The sequence below is a fragment of the Ambystoma mexicanum genome, chromosome 3p, assembly GCF_040938575.1.
Source record: "Ambystoma mexicanum isolate Mex_15411 chromosome 3p, UKY_AmexF1_1, whole genome shotgun sequence".
Lineage (NCBI taxonomy): Eukaryota > Metazoa > Chordata > Amphibia > Caudata > Ambystomatidae > Ambystoma > Ambystoma mexicanum.
Window position 1 is genome coordinate 959810162 of NC_090925.1, and position 24493 is coordinate 959834654.

At 45.7% G+C, this 24493-nt stretch overlaps 1 long non-coding RNA gene across 2 annotated transcripts in view; it reads left to right on the plus strand.

The window, feature by feature from the left end:
• Positions 1 to 24493, plus strand: part of LOC138581153 (uncharacterized) — a 373986-nt gene that overhangs the window by 326227 nt on the left and 23266 nt on the right. Inside the window, exon 3 of one of the 2 annotated variants that reach the window (XR_011304454.1) lies at positions 23281 to 24209. The exons of the other annotated variant lie outside the window; for it this stretch is intronic. This is a non-coding gene — a long non-coding RNA (uncharacterized lncRNA). Of the gene's footprint in view, positions 1 to 23280; positions 24210 to 24493 lie in introns of those variants that run through there. 2 annotated transcript variants of the gene reach the window in all.

Sequence of the window (24493 nt, forward strand, 5' to 3'; positions counted from 1 at the left end):
GTAGGCCTATTATGCTTTCTATGTGATGGCATCTCCTTCTACTAACATTTCCCCTACCATGGCTGCATGGAGCATGGTATCTGGTGGTACCACTATTACAGGGCCCAAAATAAGGAGGGATAAACATAGTGTCTCGATTGATGTACATGGGGTGGACACATATCTCACAGAATCTGCACACATCTCCAACAACATGTGGTACAAGCACATGTCTAAAATTTGTAAGGACACAAGAAAGGACAACTGCTATGTGCGCTCGTTGATCCCATACGCCATGAGCACCTCAAGAACATTTGTGGCAACTGAAGTGTGTGCACCAACTGCAGAATGCTTATTATATTTAGCATTGTTTCAAACACGAGGACGATTTCAGGGGAAGAGAGCAACACTAAGATGGAAATCAAGGTCGACATAACCCTATGAAGACAACTTCATCAAAACACTACCAATGTTTGACAATTCCTGGCAACTGACAGAAGCACTTCAGTACATAACAGATGGACCGGACAAAGGAGAAACGAAACAGATAACACTAAGCTATCTACCATGCCAGTGGAGCACAAGGGAGGTTGGAGGTGAGCCTGGGTGCTGGGAGAGGCCACTAATACTGATATATGGCAAAGTATGCACGAAGAACGGATAGGTGGATGGGGCTGTTAGAAGTATGCCCCTGACATTGACAAAATCATCAGTGGTCACAGTGCAAGAAGAAAACGACAAATGCTACAAGGAATGGACAAAGAGTGCAGCACTGGTGACATGGTTAGATAAAGAAGAAGAACCCATAACAATAATTCCCCTTACTGCACCCACACTATGTTATCAGCACGATGGAGAAATTGATGTTGGAACGAATGAAGGATGCAAGAGAATGATCAAGCTTCCTGAGGGGGGTGCAGGAACAGCAGTATTGATGGACCACTATTGGGCCTGCAGAGCCAAGGCATACAACAGCTTGCCACCGTTGAGGAATGGAGTGTGCACTATGGTACACATCAACGTACCATCACTAGTAGTACCACAAAAGCATGTCAACATGGAGAACTTCCCTAAGATGGATGAAGGGAACAAAAGGAAGAAGAGATCCCTGAAGGTGATTGGAAGCAAGACGCAGAGCGACACGGCACACTTATCAAGAGTAAAAAGACAAGGGGAAGCACTGACAGGAAATTACCGATGGGGAAAGTCTGAAACAGCCCTGAGTGACATTCCACCAGCACACAGGCTATTTAGCAGAGCGGCAATGTTCTTTACCTCCATCATACATCCAGGTGTGCAGGCATATGCAAATGCAAAATGGTAACAAATAACAAGATGGGAGCTGATGATGACGATCAACTCCACTGTCAACGGGTTCAACGCAATAAAGGAAGAATTAAAAGCAATCAGAATGGTGGCCCTGTAGAACAGATATGTGTTGGACCTTCTGACGGCTATGGAAGGAGGTGTTTGTGCAAAGATTGGAAGTTCATGTTGCACGTTCATCCCTGCAAACGACGAGGACAACGGTACTTTATCTGAAGCAGTATCACAGTTGGCCAAGATGCACGCCAAAATGGAAGAAGAAGCAAAGGGAGTAAAGAAGGACAGTAGCTGGTTCTCATACATCTGGTCATGGATGCCATCATGGCTTTCATATGGCCTTAAGGTTGTGGCAGGATTTGTGATCATGGGAATGGCCTCCCTGATGGGAATAAAGCTATGGAAGGCAAGATCAAAGCGTACGGCTGAGGAAATGATCAGTATTTGCCAGCTGAAGATGATCAACACACAGACGTCATCATAAAGGAACGTGAACGGTTGCACCAGCAGATAATAGAAGCAGACTTGTACCCACCATCCATTAAAGTTGAGAATCCACGGAACCCGAAAAGCTATGTTGGGAAATGGGTTTATTGCAAGCCGGGTGGTGGATGTGTATATATGTACTGGTCATTTGAAGATCATGTGGACCGTTACAGACACTTGGGCGGGATAACGAAGGTATGGCGAGTATGAGGAGATAAGAGAGTGGATAGTTTTGTGGTCAACAAGTCGACCAGAGGGGGGACTGAAGAGGGAAAATGGGACGATCCCTTCCCCCGATTCTCGTCCAGACCATGGCCTATGATGTCACGACCCAAGCAGCCGCCGCGGGAGGATTTCGACTAGCCCACTGCTGCCCCAGATGCCAAGATCCACTGTGGCCACGCAACGCACACCCAGGCAGGCTGCGTGTCATCCCAACCTCGGGCTGTGACCTCAGGTGGAGCTGACACCGACCATATGGACCAACTTGATTAGACATCACTCACCAAAATCGGCATTGTTAGAGGTGCCATGACGACATAGCCAGCGAACAAGAACACACGTGCCACCAAGCACATGGATCAGACACACACCAATCCACACGAAGAACATACTCAGTGCTACGACATAGAGGACCACTCACACTCACATATGCATCGTTGTTATTTTTTTTTCACAAAGGCTAACCACTGCACTGCAGAAACGCAAGACACCAAAAAAGCTTGTGTACATGCTTTCAGACACTTCCCTTCTACTAAAACCATGGAGACGTAACCCTATAGATGGACTAATGTATAGGGACCCATGTCGCCTCTCACGAACCCTGTATTATGGACTGTATACCGCCACCCATGAACTAGGCCAAAGTAGGCCGCAAACAAGAGTCCCCAGGCCGGAGCAGCTCGAACAAAGCTGATAGACGCTGATCATGCAGAACGAACCCTGACGAAAGCCCCACAGCCAAAGCTACAAAGTTGCAATTTACACGCCACGCTCCCCGCGCCAAGGTTACACCTGTTACTGCTAAACGCTCCTCAGAGGCGAAATACAAATCAAATACTCGTAATTCTGCTCCAGCTACGGTTTTACCACACGTGACCAGGCCGACCTGATACGATGCCGAGCCCCAAGGACCAGAGAAGCTCTGGGGTCTCACGCCTGGGACACAGACTGCAACAATGAAGTGACAACTTGGACACTGACAGCGATGGGAAGGGCACACTCAACAGTCCATAGTCAGACCTGTCAATTGTCCGCCACTGACACATAGTCATACATTGTTGCCAGCACCAGGTACACCGTGAGTTGGGAACAGCAATGGTCCCTGGCTTTGGGGCTCACGGGTGAATCAATCAGAACATGAGGGGCTACTCACTGACGCCACTATAATTTAGCCAATCACTAATTGTCCCCTTGTAACAATTCTCATGTAGCAACTATTAGGGATGACCCAAGCGTACCACCTTATCCTTTCTCTACCAATAACATTTTCTTCTATACGGGCCTATACTGACCCTACCACTCGGGGAGCCAACCCGAGATAGCGTTAGGTTTTGGGACTAGTTTCCCAGGTGACCCTGCTAGCCGCGTCATACAGCTAGAAAAAGAGCCTGCGAGCCCACCACAACTGAGATGTTCCCGGGTTACCTATGATCCTAGAACCTGTCCCTGTTTGTTATATGCAATAAACAGCAGTAAGTCCTTTGCTCTTGAAATGTGTCTCATACTCCTTTGGGACACGGGAGGAGTTGGGGCCTCACCAACCCCGGAGGTCCGCAGACGGCCCTGCCGACCCCCGGGAAATTGCCCCGACAGTCATCATACCGTTCGTCAAGTACATTCCCAGGTATTCACATCATTTGCCATAAAATATCCCCATACTCCTATAAATTGCACAGAATTGCATCTATTTGCCAAGATATTTACAGAATTGACTAGCTATCGACAGGCAACGTGGATATATGTCGTCCATTTGTCAGGTATTTACATTATATGGCCAAATTTGAAAAGTAGACAAGTGGGCGGGGGAGAGCATGTGTGTTATCTCTGTCAATGTGAAAATGGTGGATAGGTGACAGGAAATCTACGCCTCGTTCTTATATAAACTTCCCTCCCTCTCTCTTTCTTCTGACGTCATCACCCTAGCGTATTTTGTGGCACCTGGGGAAACACTCTGTGGCAGGCATAAACACTAGGCAGCATACCTGTTTAATATTAACAACTTATACTGAGTGGAGCTTGAAGACTGTCATCTTTTTAATTGAAATCTGGGAACAAAAAGAGGGACTATAAGTCTGTCTTCATTGAAGGCAATACTGAAGACACATGTTTGATCTTGTGTCTGCTGGAGGGCTGAGCCCTATGGGGTGCAGCAAAGGGTCAGCACACACACACACAAAAGCGCAGCAGGTGCATTACACTTTGCATCCCAGGGCTCACATACTGTTCTATAGAATTCGTTTTGGCCTCTTTTGAGTGACTCCAGGAAGAAAAAAAGGAAGAATTCGAAAGCATAATTTTGCACTCGACCATCTACAATATGCCAACTTTCATCTCTATGGTCCTTTAAAATGCAAGCAAATTGAATTAAGTAACAGATTGCACCTTCAAATAGAGAGGTCTTTCAGAATTAATGTATTCTCCTGTTCACTTGCAAAATTCTAAGAGCTGCAGATTAATGCTTTTTAATGATCAGCACAGGCATTGGCACAGTACAGTTGGAAAGGAAAATGTCATCCAAACGGCTCAAAAATACCCCTATTAATCTGTGAATTTTCACACAAAGAAAAATTAAAAGAAGGGAATAGTTTCAAAAGTATTTTCTCAGGGATAGAAAATCTTTCTTGGCAGGGAAGGCATGCCACTGGAGAAAGTGAACGAAGGCAGAAGCCTCTACAAATGCAGAATGTCTACACGAATACAAAAATACGTGTTGATGTTGCATTTAAAAACAAAAGAGCATTATGTTCTTGTAAAAATGGATTCATGAAAAGGTAGTGCGAGCAGAAGGCCAGGCACAGAATGTATCCTTTCAGACTGTGACTTGGAGGAATAAAAGTAAATTCCAAAATGTGGGTTTGGTGGGATATCTAGAGAAATAAGCAATTACTAAATAACTAGTTGCCTGGGTAATCGTGAAGCAGGCATATAGCAGAGTCACATAGACACGTCAGGAACTTTATGTTGAACCTACATGCACTTAGGAGTCACTATGGACAACTCAACTAAAGTAAGGTTACTGAGATGAGCTCCAGGTATTTCTCACATCATCGTGTTTTAAACAAGGTTTAATCGGATTACTTGTTTCTTAGGACAATATGGCAGAAGGACCTTAGTGTGTGTTAACGGTTTTATGTAATTTATTTGATTTTTGTGGGTCGCCTCACCAAAAGACCGATTTGTTTGGGCCGATTCTAAGCAGCCTACAAAACTATACCCACACTCCCTCAGCTCCCGTCACCTCCCTCCCCTCCCAAAACCCCCCATTAAACACACAAACACATAGACCCAACACACACAGAAACACACACACACACACATGAACTCACCCGTCCTCCCTCGTGGCCGTTTCTGGGTCCTAGGGTGCCTGTCAGCCCCTGCACGCACTTGTGTGCGTCGCAGGGGCTAAAAGTTATATTTAGAAACAACGCTCTGTGCGGTCACAGAGCGGTCTTTCTAAATTGTTTTTTTATTTCGTTTTAAAAAAAAGGTAATTTGACCTAATACTGTGTTAAAATGTTATACAATTTAAATCATAATATTAAATTCATCAAACATGTTCATGTTTCTGGTAAAACGCTGATGTGGGATTGAGCAAGGACTTGTTTAAAGTGCAGGTTGCGAGAGGAGCCAATATGGCAGACGGCTGGTCATACTGCGGTGAGGCTCCCAGCGGCTTGACCGCTTAGCGGTAATCCTCTGTACTTGTGTAGCATGACATCTAGCAAAAGGCTCAGAGTTAGCAGAGGACAGTGGTGCACCACTTTGACATACCTGGTTGCCGAGGACTGGCTGCAATAACTGATGTAGTTAGGCCAGACGAGGCCAGCGTGCTGCACAGCTGGCATATGAGATTGAGTCCAGGGGTCAGGATTGGAGGCAAGGTGAGGGGAGTGGGTATGGTTCCCCCTCCATGTACTGATGAAAACACGAGCAGCATGTTAGCCAACTGGCGACTGGGTCGCGTTTGTGCCCACGTGGAGCGATGTGCGGGCGGGCCCGTCCTGGGCTGACATAAACACCCAAGTGCGCAGCTCTTTGTTGGCAATGGAGAGTGAAGAAACTAATGGAAACATTAGGTTCTGGTCCATGGTAAGGCCCTGGTGGCTGATCTCTGCCGCCCTTTGTGTGAGTCACTGGGGCAATGTCAGTAAAGTGATGTCTCCACTGCTGCCGTGCCATGCAGGGTGCCGTTCTCACCTGATGTTCTTGGCATATGGATTATTTTCTACATGTCTGACATGCTTGAAGTGGAGCAGGCCAATGCAGCGCATGATGAGCTGATGGTATTGGAATGGGCAACACCCCTGTACTAAACGCTACAGTAGAGGGGATCTGTCTAACCAAAGCACCACATGGAATATAGTTGAGGCGGTGCTGTGGAGCGGAAGCACAGTGGTGGCTAAGTGATGCAGTGGGATTCTGCGACTAAAGAGAGACAGCAGCATCTGAATGTATGGCGTAAGAATCTGCAGGTTGTCATCAATGAAAAAAACTGCCAAAACCCTGAATGGACATCAGAAGAGCAATATTTGGCAATATTTACCATTTTGTACAGGGGCAGTGAGCCGGGATTCCTTAAACAGGACAGCGACACTGAATATTCGTAGAGAGGTCCAAGCAAGTTGCACATCGATGTCCTTCACCAAGGAAGACTTAACTGTTGGAAAATACTTATTTGTATTCCCGCCTGTGTTCAGAAAATTACTTTAAGGCAAAATTAAACACTGGAACAGAATGCTGTATTATTCTCAGAGACACCGGTTTATGTATTATAGCTGCAGCTAACTTCACATGGTCGTACAATCTGTCACGTGAATCACCTTCCCTTTCATTATCCCTCTGTGTCTGCTATCCCCCATTCAAAAGGAGATAATTTATACATTTTTACAGTTAGTGTAGTCTTACAAAGGTCTTTGACCCTGGCTAAATCTGCACTCTGTCCAGGGCATCAATGTACGCTTTCGCAGCTGTCCGTGGCTATATAACATGCTAAAACCTGTTCTGTAAGCATGAGTGGGCAGCTGAATACATACATTCACTGTCATTTGCAAGCTCAAGATTTCGAAACGCAAGATACGTTTGCGGTTTTCTGTTTAAGAGAACCTATATCAAAAACAGCTTCCAAAGCCTACAATATTTAATACACATCTCATATAACAGCATGCATGCAGAAGTTGCAATATAATCTAACTAGGGAGATGGTGGAGTTGAAGGAGGGTGTAGCTAAGGATGTGAAATGGCTCCAGAGGGCATAATTTGAATTTAGGTGGGCTTTCCATTTTTTTAATGATATGTAATCTGGGCATTCCCAGTGTGCTCATTGTTTTCATCTGCCTGGCTGCCTGGCGAGATCCTATTGTTGCATAGTGCTTCAGACCCTCTCTCCTGCTATCCACTAATTCCCCCACCTATCTCCGCCCCCATGGTGCTCTCTGTCTCCCCTATCTTTTCTAATTGCTTCTCCATCACCCAACCTACCTCTCTTATGAAGTCTGGAAGAAAGAAACTTAAAAAGGCACTCCTTAGTTCCAACCCTGGTCTGCCCATTGCAGACACCTACATCAATGCTTCCTGCAGACTATCACTGACCCAGGCAGACTATTACTGACATTCTCTTTGCTGTTCCTTCTTCTGACTTATGGACTTTCCATATGGTCTCTGTCCTCTCCCCTTTCTCCTCCTCACCCATTACTGGTGGCATCAGATGGAAAGAGATCTTGGCTCACTTTGCATCATCCAAATGCACCATTAATGTCTATCACAATGACACTATGATGGCCCAGGGCGCTCAGCCCAACCACCTCCTTCTTAACCGGTGTCTTCCATCTCTCTTCAACTACCCCCTTTCCAGCCACCCCTGCATCCCACCTCTCACTCCCCCAGTGATGTCACCGCACCCCTGCACCCTCTCACAAATCCTGTAAAGGAGACAACCAGCTTCACTTAGATACCCTCAATTCTCGCTCTGCTATCCAACACTCTTCTGACATCAATCACCTTCTTGAAGCCCTTGACCTTGACATCCTTGCTCTCACCGAGACATCCTTCAAGGCCAGCTCTGTCACTGCTTTGGGCACTCTCCTACCCGAGGGCTACAAGATCCTGTCTAGTGGAGTGGTTCTGATCTTCCCTGAGTGGGTTCCTGCCTCCATCATCCCCACTCAAACCTACTCTTCCTTTGAAAGCCTAGCCTGCAGGCTTTCTGTCTCGCCTACCTGCTCTCTTACTCTCACTACCATCTACAGCCCCCCCGACCTACCTCCCTCTTTCTCTCAGAATGGGCTCACCTGTCCTCCTCTCTTTTTGCCTCCACCTCCAAACCTATCTTCCTTGGGGTCTTTAACATCCATGTTGACTCTCCTGATGTGGCTACTGTTCTCTTTCGCAACCTCTGCAACACTCTTTCCCTCACTATCCTTCCCTCTGGCCCTACCCACTCTGCCGGACACACCTTTTATGCTCTAATCTCAACTGACATCCCTCTCTCCAATCCTCTTACCAAACTCTCTCCTGGCCTGGCCACTCTCTCCTCTCTTCCAACCTTGACCTCCCCTGTCCCCCGATGATGCCTCCACCAGCACTGCCAGTCTGCTTCTCCGCCATTCAACCGTTGAAGCGTGTTTCAATCACTGCATTTGCCTATTCCTTCATCCCTTTTCCCCCCTTCATTAGACTCTCCTTCTGACTCTGTTCTAGCTAACCTCAATCTATCTATCCCTAACACCCTGGACATTCTTGCCCCCGTCATGACGATCTGCATAAAGCCTACCTCCAAATGCTACTCTTGGTATGATTCTGACATCGCAGCTTTGAAACGCAAGTGCAAAGCTGCTGAGCAGAAGTGGCAGGCATCTAGCTCATCATCTTACAAACTGGCCCGCCGCCTACTCCAAAGGCAATATTGTCTCGCCATCTGCTCCAAGAAGAGGGCTAATGTCCAAGCCCGCATCTCCAGAGCCACCAATAACACGACAGAACTCTTTAAAATCTGCAAGGAACTGGCCAATCTTTCCGCAGTCTCCTCTCCTCCTACCTCCCAGGCCATCTCTTCTGCATTGGCCATCCACTTCCCCAAAACGGGACATCCTATCCGCTCTGTCATCTGTTCCCCTCCCACCCCCCACCTCTCTTGACCCCATCTCGTCCCCCCTTACTCTCCTCCTCTCCCATTGCACCAGATGAGATCCCTAGAGTTGTCAACTCTATGAAAGTCTCCTCTAAACAGGTGCTCCCCTGCTCCTCCAGAACCATCAAGTAAAACATTGTCTCTCTCTCCCCAGCCTTGGCTGACCTCTGCAACCACTCATTTGCCACTGGCTCCTTCCCTCGACCCCTTAAGCACTCTCTTGTGCACCCACTCCTAAAAAAGCCGTCTGCTGATCCTTCTTGCCCAGCTAACTATCGCCCTATCTCTACAACCCCTTATTTGGACAAACTCATGGAAAAGCTGGTCATCCTCCAACTAACTCTCTGAACCAAAGTAGCTGGCTGCCTCCATAACCACCAGTCCGGTTTTACGACAGCCAGAAGCATGGAAACTGATCTCCTGAACACCCGTGAAGACCTACTCTCTAACCTAGACTCTAACTCTCCGTCTGTTCTGATCCTCTTCAATATTTCTTCTGCCTTTCACACAGTCAACCACTCCCTCCTCATAAACCGTCTCTATGATACCCTAGCCATCACAGACAAGGCACTGGCGTGGCTTACCTCCTTCCTTTCAGAAAGACCATCCCAAGTGCAATTGTGTCCTTTTCTCTCCTCCACCTCACTCTCTACCTGTGGCGTCCCTCAGCGCTCTATCCTATCACCATGGCTCTTCAAAATCTACTTGGCTCCTTTGGCCCATCTGATTGCCACCTTCTCCTCCCATTTCCTGTGTTATGCAAATAAGACACAGCTCTCCTTCAAGCAGCCATCCTCTTCCTCCACCACCTCCTCCCTCATAGCTGACTGCCTGACTTCTATTCAGGCATGGTGCTCTGCCAATGATCTCTGCCTTAATGTCAGTAAGACAGAGATCATTTTCATTGGGATGTCTGCTCCTTGTTTCTCCCCCACTCTCTGGCCTGACTCCTTGGGTCCACTCCCCGCACCCACTTGTGAGGCAAAAAACCTTGGGATCATCTTTGACTCCTCTCTCTCCCTCTCTCCACACATCATGGACCTTGCCAAGAAGTCCAACTTTCAGCTTCTCCTCCTAAGGGGCATTCTACTTTTCCTCAACTTCCCCCAGAAGCTCAACATCTCGAGAGCCCTGGTTCTCTCTATGCTGGACTACTGCAACAGCCTCTTCTTCAATCTGTCTCTTTCCTCCCTTTGCCCCCTTTAGCTGATCCAGAATAGGATTGCAAGACTTATTCTTGGCCTCAAGCCCAGGAATATGGGGTGAAATAGCACTAAAATGCCATAACTACAGGCCGGAGTCAGAGGGGGAGATAGGCTCCTCAGCAGAAGGCCTGAGCATGAGCACGTGCAAAATGAGGCCTGTGCCCAAACACAAAGGAGCAAATTTAGGCATTTAATCCTAGTGAGGCCTGAAAATGTTCCTTGCCACACATGAGGGGAAGACCTCATGGCACTTTTGCGAAAGATCCAGAGAAGCTGAGACCATGTCGACAAAAACAGCGATGTCCAGCACGTAAATGAAAGGGCCAAAATGAGTGCAAGCCTGAACAACAGACTGGGGTTTTTACTGTAACAAGAATGATTGTCTACAAAAATCTGGTTTCCCCTCTCATTATATTAAAGACATGCTTTTCGAAATGTGTAAATTATATGCCATAAAGGAACTGTAAGTTTGTTCATCCTGAGCCCATCATGAAAAGACATAATTCGCAAAATCCATGTGGAGTAATGTGAAACTGCAACAGAATGAAGGGTCACAGCTGGAACTTTTTTCAGTAATCATGGCAAGTGTTCTTTATTTGTTCACATTTGTAGCTTACACATATTCAGTTAAAGTCTTGTAAAATACATTATGTGCCTTTATATAATCAGGGATTGCAGGCAACCACTGTGTGAAGGTTTTTACATGTTGTAATTGTGCCATTCTAAAAGTTGATTTAAGCAAATGCTTGCAGTGGGAGAAATGCCAGAGTTTCACTTTTGTTTCTGCTGTGGGCTCCTGAGGTGTGATCCTGACTGTGTCCAAACCCTGTTGCCAAGGAGATGGGTTGAGGCATTCTCTGCCTTCCCAGTTTCTGACCAAAAGCACTTAAGGACCTCATAAACTCTGCTGTAGCTGGCAATCAAGCCCTTTGAAGCAGGAACAGCAACCCTCGTGACATCACAGCCCCACATGACAGAGGGTGGGGGCCGATTTAATGAGGGGGTTGGTGTCCCATTGCACACAATGGGGAGATATGCATTTTGTTGTGTAAAATCCCCAATATCCACCTCAGAATATTCATGTGTGGATTTCTGGAAAGCTGTCCTCAAGCTGCATTTGATGAACCAAAAATGATTTTTGGGACCCACACTTAACAAGAGTAACAAGGGAAAAATGGATTATAATCTCTGCGTAAATATGACGATCATAAACATTTGAGAAAATGTGTACAGATGATAGGCATTCTGCCCATCGAATGCCCAATTATCAGTAATATAGTCTGGGCGGAAACAAGGTAAAATTGTAGCATTGCACCAGTAGGTCCCACGGTCATCAAACAACATTTTAGGTGACTGCCTGAAAAAGTTTGTATCTAGAAATATGGCCAACAGTGTCATAACATGATGAGAAAGGGTAGTTATTGAAATGTGAGATTTCTAGGTACCAAAGCCAGATCCAGCCCCCTGTTTTGTCATATGATTGATGGGGAATCCTCCCCTAGCTGCACAAACCCCACCTATCCACTTGCAGAGTGAAAAGGAACCCTTGACCACTACCCAATCAGTTGTGCAAGGAGGATGACACAGCTGCGATGTCATTTGGCTTATAAATAGGTTACTCCTACTTAACTGGAGATTTTCTAAACAAGATCTGTGTGTGCAGCTGACTGAACATCTGGAGCTATACTTGCAGAAATTGGGCCTAGTCCTGGAGTGAAGCAGGGACCTGGAGTGACTGGTTGAGAGGACAGAGTGAGGCCTTGATTGACCCCTTTGATGGTCCTGGCAGTGGAGCCCTGGTGCCATTGATGAATATAGAGTCCTTTTCTTCTGTAAGTATAGATAGATCTCCATGGCCATAGATTAAACAAGTCCTATCTATATAAGCACTATCCTAGAAAAATCTATTCTATATGTTTGTCAAATTTAGTAATTTTTCTATTGAAAACTATTTTATTTGCCTGTGCACTTTGGTAACTCTCCCCTTGACAAATACTGTGTTCCTCTGTGCATTTAGGTCATCTTTCCTATGGAACAAAATTATCCCTTGTGTATCTGTTGATTTCCCCTGAAAAGTCCTTTGTTTGTTTGCATAGTTAAGTAAGTTATTTCCCTATTGTTTTGCTTAGTAAATCAATTAATTCCCCCATTGAAATTCACGGAGCAAGGTCGTTGCAATTCTAACTCAATAATCTTGTGCTCAGTGTTGTTATTTAATTTTTATAGTCATTAAAGTGTTGCCCCAAAAGAATTATTCCGATTATGAGCTACAACCGAATTTGTCCATGTGTTAAATTGTGTTTTTAAAAGCACATCCCATTTGCATCTGTCATATTAAATCCAAACTGTTGTTCCAACTGTGATAATCTTTTTCACCAAAACATTCCTGGAAATTGTCCCTGTCATTTCCCTAAAAACCGGGGTTCCTATGTACCTTTCTCATTGTTGGCAGTGTGTGTGTCATTTCCAGGCAAAATTAGGGCGATATATAATTTAGTTTTTCCAAATATTTCTTTTCATCCTTTAAACAGTGATTTGCCTAGAGCTTTCCCCTTCCTCTATCAGATTCCGAGCTCAGATTTGGTATTGCCTTTCCTTCATTTTTCATGGTTTTGAGCTTGCCTGTCAGTTCCAACTCCAGCTAAATTTAAGGGGATTTCTAATTTCGTTTTCTCAAATATTACTTTTCATCCTTTAAGCAGTGATTTTCTTAGAGCATTCCCCTTCCTCTTTCAGATTCTAAGCTTGGATTTTGCATTGCTTTTCCTCAGTTTTTCATGGTTTAGAGCTTGCCTGTCATTTCCAGCACCAGCTAAAATGTAATGTGATTGAAATTTTCATTTTTCTAAAAAATTATTTTATCCTTTGAAAATGTGTTTATCCTATTCTATCCTCCTCCCTCTATCAGACCCCGCTCACTGATTTTGAATTGCATTCCCTTTATTTTTTTTATTTTCTTTCTCATGTGTTAAATGTGAATTTCCTATGTGTGCTAGCTAGTGGGTTTTGAAGGCCTCTTTGTTCTCTAGTGTAAGCAGCTCGAAGTACCCATGTGTGCTGTCCGATAGCAGTAATATTAAATCATTGAAAACCCAGTTTTCCATTGTCACGGGGGGGCACTTAACCTTCCTGCAATCAGTTGAGGGAAATTATTTGGCATTGCTTTTCACAACACAAATTTGGTGTAGCATTGGAGTCTATCTTAACCTGGTGATGTTCTAGAAGCCTGTGCATTGTGTTTCCATGACTTTAGTGGCTGCTGTCATTTTTTTGTTCTGATTGAATATTAAAATTATACAGTAACAAAGTATTCATTGACAACACACCAGCCTAGTGCCTGGTCTATTGGGACAAAGGGTGCTGGTGAAGGTTGGGTGTGAGACGAGTCGGAGGCCTGCTTAAAAACCATTTGGGGATTGTAAAAATACAAAGCCGTTTAATTGTGCACACACCCTGTGCAGGGGAAAAAGGTCAGTGACTTGCTTGTGCTGCATAATATATCGTGACAACTTGGGGGCTCAAGTACAGGATTAAGCAGTGTTTCCACCTGTGACAGTGTAGCACAGCAGACTAGCCCACTGAAGTATTGTAACATTTAGTGGATAGTAAGCTGTGTTACATTGTGAAGACATCAGCCAAACTAGTACCCTACGTGTCAGAGCTGTGGGGGCAAACATGATTTTTTAACCATAAACTAGGAAGGAGCTGGGTGAAGATGTTGCCCTTGCATAGATAACCAAAGGAAGAACACTCTTCACAATGAGCACTGTGCAAATTAATATGGCTAGGCAGAACCTCCTGTCCAAATTGTTCCTTAAAAGGTAATGGGCAGAGCAGGGACATGAAGCCTGGCTATCGAATATGATGCAACAGGTGACCTCTCTAAATATGGATGTGTAGCAAGACAGTGGCCTGTTACATCAAGCCCTGACAGACTTTTATATGATGCAGGCCACAAAAGATGAGCAAATTAAAATGGTCAACCTCACTGCATACATGTACCTCCACATAATAATCATGGAAGAAAGGTACAAGGAGAGTGTAGCCTCTGGGCAGAATCAATCTGAGCTATTGGAGCAAGTAAAAGGGGAGTTAAGGCAGGTAGAGGAAAAAGTGTGAGAGAGCCAAAACTCTGAGTTAGAATAAGGAAATACCATTCAGCAGCTAAAGGAGGAGTTTGCAGTACAGCAACAAACCAATTCAGAGCGAGAATCCCAATTATCTGCACTAAAAGAGGAGTGCCAAGAAAGGGTTGATTCCCTGAAAGAGAGTCAACTCAAATTTAAGCAACAAGTGACATACAATAGAGCCTGTGCCTATCAAAAGCAGATTAAGAAATTGGAAGAGGAGATTAATCAGTGAGTTTTATAAGAGGTCCATTCACAAGCAGAGTTTGACCAGGAATGCCAGAAGTTGGGCGCTATGAAACAGCACATAGATCACCTCAGTGAACAGAATAGTAGGCTGTGTCAGGAAAAAGATGCCTTGTGCCAGGAAGTGTGCCAGTTGAAGGCAGACCTGGAGAAAGGAGAGTCCTGTCTTCAGGAATTGACTGAGATAAAAGTAGAGTATGAAATATTAATGGGACCTATGAGGCGAGATTAGCCTCCTGCAAAAGAAGAGGTCTGAGTATTCCCAGATCCTACAACAGTTACAGAAAGAAGGTGAGGCCATGTGTGAGGAGAACATGGGGCTCCATAGTCAAGTAGTAGCACAAGGGAAATTCATAGAAGTATGTTAAGCCCTGATAGCAGAGCACAAGGCTCAGGCCTCTGCATACTATCAAGAAATAGGGGCTGAGAAAGAGAAATTTGAGAGGTTAGAAAAAGAATGGGCCAGATTTAATCAGGACTTGAGGAACCCAGAAAAGGTAGAGAGTGGCAGGGCAACCCCGGATCACGGTGTGATGCTCTCTCTACCAAGGGCCTCAAGCCAATTCACCACCTGGCATACGCAAGGCACTGCTAACTTTGTGACGATGAGTTCACAAGAACAAGATAATAGGAGGCAGTTGGACTTAAGTAGGCCTAGCATGATTGAACCGCAAGGCCAGCCCCCTCAGAGATTGATGGACATGCATCTCTGCTTGGGTTCAAAAATATTTTGGCAAACGTATCTGACTAGGAGGAGTCCTATGAAGAGAAGATCAGGGAGTTAGACTGGCAGAAACATGAGCTACAAAAGGGACCACGTGGTCCACTTTGCAGATAAAAAGGAGTCTGAGTTTAGGCCCCAAAAGAGCATCCTGAAAACCTCCACACATTCAGGGAGGTGGGGGGAGTTCTCTACCAACCCCAGAAGGAGGGAGGAGTCAGATGAGTATTCCCCTGTGCGAAAGAGGGAGTTCAAGGGAAGTGACCCAGAGAGCCAATACAACAGGGGAGAAGAGACTAGACCTTGTCAAACTGGGAGAGACTCCCAATCTCAAAGAATCAGGGCGCGCCTAGAGGACAGGGACGGACCACAAATAGCAGCAGCTCTGAGTCTGAGGGCGAATGGACTCAGGTGCAGCGGAAAGAGAAGACTGCCAATCAAAAGAGAACTCAGGTAAAGGACCTCATTCGACAAATAAAAGCCATTAGAAGTTTTATGACCCTTTACCATAGAAATTCCAAATACTCAGTCTGGGAGCATCTGGAGTTGTATGATCAGATGATGGCATCATTTGGCATAAAAAATGACCATAATTCTACAGAGTATGCCAAGTGGATGTTCCCCTCAGAATACTCAAGCTTCTTTCCTGGGTTGGAGGATCAGAATCACTCAAGGTGGTCGACCTACGAAGCAGCCATCTTGAAGCACTTCTTTGTGCAGCGGAACCCCCAGGAGGCACGCAAGGCGGACTACAACCTGCAGTGTGGAGAAGATCAGGCACTGAGAGAATTTGTCCAAGAATTGAAGCAGGCATTTGCCCAAACTGCTAGATGGGTGCGCACAAACAGTAGGGAGTTCATTAACACTTATTTCCATGCCCTCCCTAAGTACATTATGAGACAACTGGTTATGGACTTCCACGAAGAAAGGACCCTGGACTGGGTAATAAAGCAAGCTACCTGGATCCATGAGATCCAAAAGCCTGTGAAAATAAGATTTCCCCCAAAAATCCCAAACTAACTAACCCCCCGCTGCTGCCAAGGTGGCGGAGGTGAAGAATACCTCCGTTTTGGACCTAGAAATAGGGGTGGGGGGGGCCTAAAATACACCTCCCGCTAACAAACCAAATCAGAGCCAGAGAAGACCCGCTGATCAGTCCCAAGCAAGTGGTAGCCAGGCAGGGGACACCACAAATGTCTCACGGGACACCACAAATGTCTCACCTGACTCTGCAGATTACATTAGCCCAAAGTATAAGGGGAACATACCAATCTTGGGGTACATATGGACTCCCCCGTCTCAGGGAGGGATCCAATCAGGATCCAGTTTAAGTTTCTTCCACGGGCACCCTCCAAACCCAAACATACAGAAAAATCCCCCTCGCTTTCCCTGCTTTCAGGATTCTAAACCACCAAATCAGGGAGAAGGTAGACCAAGGATGGAGGGCTACCCTGGAAACCCTCAAAACCAGAGCTACTCTGGGGGGAGGGACAGTTACCCTTCCCGAGAGCAGCAAAGATTTGGCCCAAGACCCCCGTATCAGCCAGAGAGGGTGTCACAACTGGAGAGCCAGGTCCAGAGCTTGATCCAAGACCTGAGTCGCAAGTTGAGGGCTCAGCAGAACCCTCAGATGAGCATGGCTGCTCAGAACAGCTTGAACCCAAGGTCTGGTGCCCCAGAGCAATGACGGGGAGAAAACCCTGACAACCAAGGAGGCTCGGAGGAAGGGGGATGCAAAGCCCTAGAAGAAGCTTCCTTCCTCAACTGTGAAAAGCCCCTAGAAACCTCTGAACCTGAACCCAAATCTACTACTTCCCGAAATGCTGCAACCTAGGGAACAGAGGGTAAGTAGGAGAAACCAAGTGATCAAGAAGACACATTTTGTGGAGGAGGTCTGTGTCCTCCAGTTTGAAGGGGAAGAATCCCTGGAGGATTTTGGGAAGAAAGTCTTCTCTTTCAAGGATTGGGGGGGTTCCTCCCAAAGAAAAGTGGGTCCTAAAATACCCTAGCTTAGACTAGATAAGTATGGGGACTGACCCAGACCCACTAACTCCTGAATCCCAAAAATGTCATCCTGAGAACTCAGAAATAAATGAGGGATCCCCCCCCCAAACCAGTTCGAGTGACTTTCTCCAGGAAAAGATGGACAGCACACAGAATCAAGGGAAAAAGGGGATTCCCAGATCCCCCAAATCTCAGGATGCAACATTTTCTTCACAGATTCCCGAACTTCGACAAAGAAAATTGCTCGAGATCACATAGTGTCAGAGTTCAAAATAACAAAATTGGCCAGAAATACAAATTTCCTTCCCCCCCCTTGAGAAGAAAGAGGGCAGGTTTTATGCCCGTGCCAGGGTTCAAGGGCAGTGTGCATTTCCAGCACTGGTGGATACAGGATCCCAAGCTGCCCTTCTATCCAAAGGGGCATTTGATCAACTCAATGCAGGAAGGGGGGAGAGTCACCAAATTCCCCTCACACCTCTTTCTGGACAACTCCAGAACTTCGATGGGAATGACATTCCCCATCGAGGGGACTGCGGATCTGCAGATCAAAATTGGGCGACACAAGGTGAAACAGCCAGTTATAGTCGTTACTGCAAAGGAAACACCCTGGATCTTAGGGAATTACCTCATTCGGAGGTTGTCACCCCTAATAGACTGTGTGAACAAGGTCTTCTGGACCTAGAGTAACTGGCCAATAAAATTAAAACAGAGCACCAGCTATGTAAGTCTAAATGGCAGTTGCCATATGGTTGAGCAGCGGTCAGACAAAATTGAGTTCCACTTTAGGAACAATGAAATCCCAGACTTAACGGTCATTGCTGTAGGAGATCAAACTGCTGATGGGAACCCTTCTTGAGAATCAATCTTCCTTCCAGTTTTAAGTGGCATTCCACACTGGAAGGAAATACCCTGAAAGTTTATACTGATCCACAATTTGAAAACCCTAACCCCATGATACAAGGTGATGAAAAGCCAGCTCAAAGCTTGGCTGATATTCAGAAAAAGGGTGAACACATGTTCCTCCCCATTCAGGTAAATGAGGGGGTGGGCCTGTTCTCACCAGAGTATGCCTGAATAATGGAAGAAGCTTCATCACCAAATCGTTATTCAGGAAACTACCAAAAGATCAGACCATTCCCACATTTTAATTGATTGACAAGTGGGAACTGGGCCTGGAAACTCCCAATTCCAAACATCTCCTGCCTAGCAGGTGCATGCTAAAAATGTCCATTGGTGATAAAAGCATAGAGCAGAATTGTTGGGGTGTGTGAGATGTCCCCTCTGCCTTCTACTTAGGCAGTGACATTCTCAATTGATTTGCATTTAATTTGGACCTCATTAATTACAAAGTCTGGTTGCGACTGGGGTGTAACCCCCTTGGCTTTGACAACCCTGAAAAGGCATTTTGGTCAGCTCAATTGCTACCGTATGCAGTTGAAGTTGAAACTGGAGAAGAGGTCACCATCCCAGGACTGGCCCGACAATTCATTATTCCCCTAAACATTGAGAGAAGATAGAAAATCCAAAACCTGGACGCTTATGTCAATTTAAATCATCATCTCCAACAGCAGGGGTTGTATTTGAACCCGACCCCACTAGTAGACTTAGAACATGACACCATTCCAATATTGGTGGATAACAGCAACCCTAGGAGTATCACTCTGGGTTCAGACACCTTTCTTGGAATGGCGGTAGATGCCCAAGATTTCTCCATTGACTTAGGTAATTAAATCATGGGACAGATCCCCAATGACTTCTACGACTGTGAAGACGACTTACCTCGAGAAAAGATGTTCACCCAGCAAGGGTGGAATTTTTTGGTGTACTCTTCCTGCCCTTAAGGGGGGGAAGAGGTGACCTGCAACATCAGGAAGGATGTGGTGGTATTTCAGGTCAACAGTGACTGCCTCTCCTACCTGAAACCTCCTGTCCAGGTCAACACCATAACCAGAGAGCTCTGCACACAGCTGGAGGATACAGTGGAGATTGCAAAACCCAAGGTCTTTCCAGGCTTCAGGCAGATGGTTGATGAACTGATTAACATTGCTGATGCCTGTGAGACCGAGGAGCAAAAGCAGAAGCTGAAGCAGGTGTTTCTGGATTTTCAATAAATCTTTGCTGTGGACTCGTACAACTGTGGTCGCACCGAGATACATTCTACATACAGACCCACAAACCTCCCGTGTCTATGGAGCCACTCACAGAAATCATAAAGAACCTAGAGTCCTGTGGGATAATTCGTCCAGTCCACAGTACCTTTAACAATCTGGTACTGGGGATACTAAAACCCAATCGCCAATGGAGACTATGTGCTGCCTTAGGGAGTTGGACAAACGGGTCCACATGTCCCGATGGCCTCTTCCCTACATTGATCAGGGACTGGTCCTGATCCAAGGGTCAAAGGTGTACACCGCCATTGACCTGACCAATGGATACTGGATAGTACCCGTGAGTAGGGAAGAACAGTACAAGGTGGCCTTTACCTTCGTGGGACAGCAGTACATGTGGACCTGAACCCCTTTGGATCTATAAACTCTGGCAATTAATTTAACATCTTTCTGCACAAGGCCATGCCCACCTTCGATGAAAGGAGAAACCTGGCCTATGGGGATGATGTCCTAATTAAAAGCTTAACCGTGGAAGAACACATAGCGGAAATCTGCTATGTTCTGACCTAGTTGAAGGAAGCCAGAGTGAAGCTGTCGTTCCAGAAGGCGCAGTGGTGTAAGACTCGCATGAACTTCCTGATGCACAAAATCACCCCTGAGGGTCTCTGTCCCCAGGCGTAAAAGTTGGAAGCATTATTAAAACTCCCACAACACTGCGTGAACTGAGAAGCCTTCTAATTACAGTAGAAAGTTCATAGAAGACTACGCATAAATCACAAGACCCTTGGTCCATTTACTAAAGGCTGGGGTCAAGTGGGAGTGGGGTCCAGAACAAGACAAGGCAGTGAAACAACTGAAGAGAAGCCTCTCACAAGCGCCTTGTTTAGTTTACCCTATCAAAAACAAGGAGATCTTCTTGGAGACGGGGTTCTCAAATACTTGCTTGACAGCAGTACTATACCAGAAGCAAAAGTAATCTCCTATGCAAGTAAGACTTTATCCTCTGTAGAGGAAAAATTCAATGATTGTGAGAAGGCATTCCTGGCAATGGTGTGGGCATTGAAAAATGATGTTCATCCAGGGGAGCACATCATTGTCGAGACTCCTCAGCAGCCATTGCAATATTTCCAAAGTGACAGAATTCGGGCAAAGTAATCTCCTATGCAAGTAAGACTTTATCCTCTGTAGAGGAAAAATTCAATGATTGTGAGAAGGCATTCCTGGCAATGGTGTGGGCGTTGAAAAATTATGTTCATCCAGGGGAGCACATCATTGTCGAGACTCCTCACCAGCCATTGCAATATTTCCAAAGTGACAGGATTCGGGCGAAGAATGTGAGTAATTCCAAAATTGCTTCCTGGATCCTGTCCATGCAAGGCTTTCCTGTTGATATCAGATATAGCCAAAACAAGAAGAGTCCCCTGGTACAAGGTTTGGCTGACTTGCATGATTGTGCTTGGAGAAACTGTCTCGAAGACAAAAGTCTAAAAACACGGAGCGTACCTGACTTCCTCGCATAAAGTCTATAGGAAGACACATGCCAAGGGATGCCCGCAGTCTATGTGGACAGGTGTTCCTACCATGTAGATAACAATGGGGAAAAGGAACTGGTGGCTGGCTTTGGGAATGCCTGGGTGAATGATGCTCCGGAGCCCTCTGCTGGGTACTAGATCGGTCCACGAAGTAGTCAGGTGGCAGAGTTGATGGCGGGTCATCAAGCCATCCTCACTGCCATGCCACACCGACTCCACAAACTGGTCATAATCACTGATTCGGATTATGTCCGGAACGGATTTGTGGAGCACCTGATAAATTGGAAAACCAGAGGCATGCTGTGTGCAAATAATAAACCACTCAAGCATGGCAAACTAATATAATCCATTGATGATCTGGTCACCTCTAATGAGAAGACCATCTACTGGAAGAAGATCAAGGGTCATTCTAGAATAGAGGGACCAGACAAAACTGGAAATTACCTGGCCAACCAGTTGGCCAAAACCAGAGCCACCCGTGGGAATCTCATTGAGATCGAGTCCCTGTTGGGGGAAATCCAGGTCGTTTCTTTCACCAGGTCCCAAACACTTGCCCAAAATGAACTCTCAACTGCCAAGTGGAGTAAGGAGACCCCAGATGGTGATTTGATCATGGCACAAAAAAGGTATCCAATAATTGGGAACATTCTATCAACACATTGAAGACCCCGTGAATTTTCCACTGACCAAAACAGATTATGTCGGGAAAGAGGATCTCTGGGTGTTTATTAAGTTTCCCAAAATGTTCCGAATCCAAGACGGTTTGTTGGTACAGAGATCCATCTCTGGATGTAACCAGTGGGTGGTACCTACCTCATTCCGAAGCCTGATGCTAAGTCATGCCCACGACACGGCCACAGCCGGTCATCGGGGGTTTCATACTACTTTGGAAATCTTGAGAGAGGTCGTATACTGGTCACAAATGGGTCAGGACCTCAACCAATACTTGAAGGGTGTCTTGTGTGTGCGCAATTTCAGCCAAGTTCACTCACACACCAAGCTCCCCTCCAGAAAAAGGGGATGACACTGCCTTGGTCAGATTTACAAGTAAACTTCATTGGGCTCGTGATTTTCTCCTCTAGAGGACACAAGTACATGTTAACAGTAACATGCTTGTTTACCAAATGGGTGGAATGTCTCCCGGCCCCACCCAAAGTGCAAGGCAGAAACTGCAGCTGCCCTGATGATCAACCACATCTTCTCGCCTGTCGGCATTTCCCAACGGATTGAGTCAGACCGAGGAAGTCACTTCACCAGCGAGAAGATGTGGGAGATTCTTGGGGTAAAGAGAAAACTCCATATTGCCTACCACCTAGCCTCTAGTTGGGGAGTTGAGAGGTAGAATAAAACGATTGTGAGCATCCTTAAGAAGTTTGTATGAACTCTGGGCCTAGTTGGGACATCTGATTACCGCTTGTCTTGATGGCCATCAGGTCTACACCCTCTTCTGTGACAAAAATTTCTCAATTCAAGCTAATGACTGGACGGAAAATGGAGTTACCACAGCATCTGCTCTACACAACGCAAGAGCAGACTCTGATTAACTCATCCACGACACATGAATATATTGAGAATCTGAGAAAACACCTTCAGCATGCTTTTGCATATGCTCAGCGGAATCTGGAAAAATCACCAGAGGGGATGAAAACCCACTACGATTTAAAGGCCACTAAAAAAGAATATCAAGTGGGAGACAGGGTTTACTTGTACAATTTTCAGGGGAACCAGACCAAGGAGCGGAAATTCCTTCCCTCCTGGCGGAGCCCCTTTGAAATTGTAGACAAAATCTCACCAGTCGCCTATACGTTCCGCATTCCTAAGGGAGAACAAACAGATAGAGATGGGTGCACATTAATCAGTTGAAGTGCTGCCATCCCAGCCAGAATTTGTGATAGATTGAAGAACCCAGTGAGGGTAGAGCTCAGGAATCCTCTGAGTAGTAAAGGTAAGAAATTGGAACCGACATGAAGAAAATCATACATTAACAGGGAGTAAAAATATCTTTTGTGTTTGGAACATGTAATTGCAATAAGTATGTGAAACACCAAACTGCATATTTGTGAGGTCTATATAAGGAATATGTATGCTTGCTATGTGTACTTTGTATGTACCTCTTCTGCTGTTTTGTTATGTATTTTCACGTCCCTACCTGGGAAAATGGTATTGTGTAAAATACTTAATCTCTCTGTTCTTCTTGGCAGATCTATTAACTCCTTGCCTCTACAGGCCAGAGGAGAGCCGCCGGATGCGGAGAGGTCCAGGATCCCCTACCCAATGGAAAAATCCAAATCCGAGAGTGGGTGCAAACCAGTGCACCCCTCCATCAGGATCAGGAATAGAGCAGACGCACCCTGAAGGAGAGTCCTTGAATGAACCCAGGAGCAGGTGCGCTCTAAAGGTGATCCCTGGGGCAAAGTCAGGACATCATGGAGTGACCACCCCACTCTCTCCTAGCTCTTCTCTCTCAATAAAGCTGCTTCAGAGCTAGGAAGGGGGATTTGTGGGGTGAAATATCCCTAAAATGCCATAACTACAGGCCAGAGTCAGAGGGGCAGATATGCCCCTCAGCAGAATGCCTGCGCATGAGCACATGCAAAATGAGGCACGTGCCCAAACAAGAAGGTGCAAATTTAGGTATTTAATCCTAGTGAAGCCTGAAAATGTTCCTTGCCACACATGAAGGGAAGACCTCATGGCACTTTTGCGAAAGATCCAAACAGGCTGAGACCATGTTGGCAAAAACAGCGACGGTTAGCATGTAAATGAATGGGCCAAAATGTGTGCAAGCCTGCACAACAGACTGGGGTTTTTACTGTAACAAGAATGATTGTCGTCCAAAAATCTGTTTTCCCTCTCATTATGTTAAATACATGCTTTTCAAAATGTGTAAAAGATGTGCCATAAAGGAACTGTAAGTTTGTTCATCCTGAGCCCATCATGAAAAGACACAATTCACAAAATCCACGTGGAGTAATGTGAAACTGCAATAGAATGAAGGGTCACAGCTGGAACTTTCTGCAGTTATCATGTCAATTGTGTTTTAAATGTTCACACTTGGAGCTTCCACATATTCAGTTAAAGTCTTGTAAAATACATTATGTGCCTTTCTATAAACAGGGATTGCAGACAACCACTGTGTCAAGGTTTTTATATATTGTTATTGTGCCATTCTAATAGTTGATTTAAGAAAATGCTTGCAGTGAGGGAAATGCCGGAATTTCACTTTTCTTTCTGCTGTGGGCTCCTGAGGTGTGATCCTGGCTATGTCCAAACTCTGTTGCCAAGGAGATGGGTTGAGGAATTCTCTGCTGTCCCAGTTTACGACAAAAAGCACTTAAGGACCTCATAAACTCTGCTGTAGCTGGCAATCAAGCCCTTTGAAGCAGGAACAGCAACCCTTGTGACATCACAGCC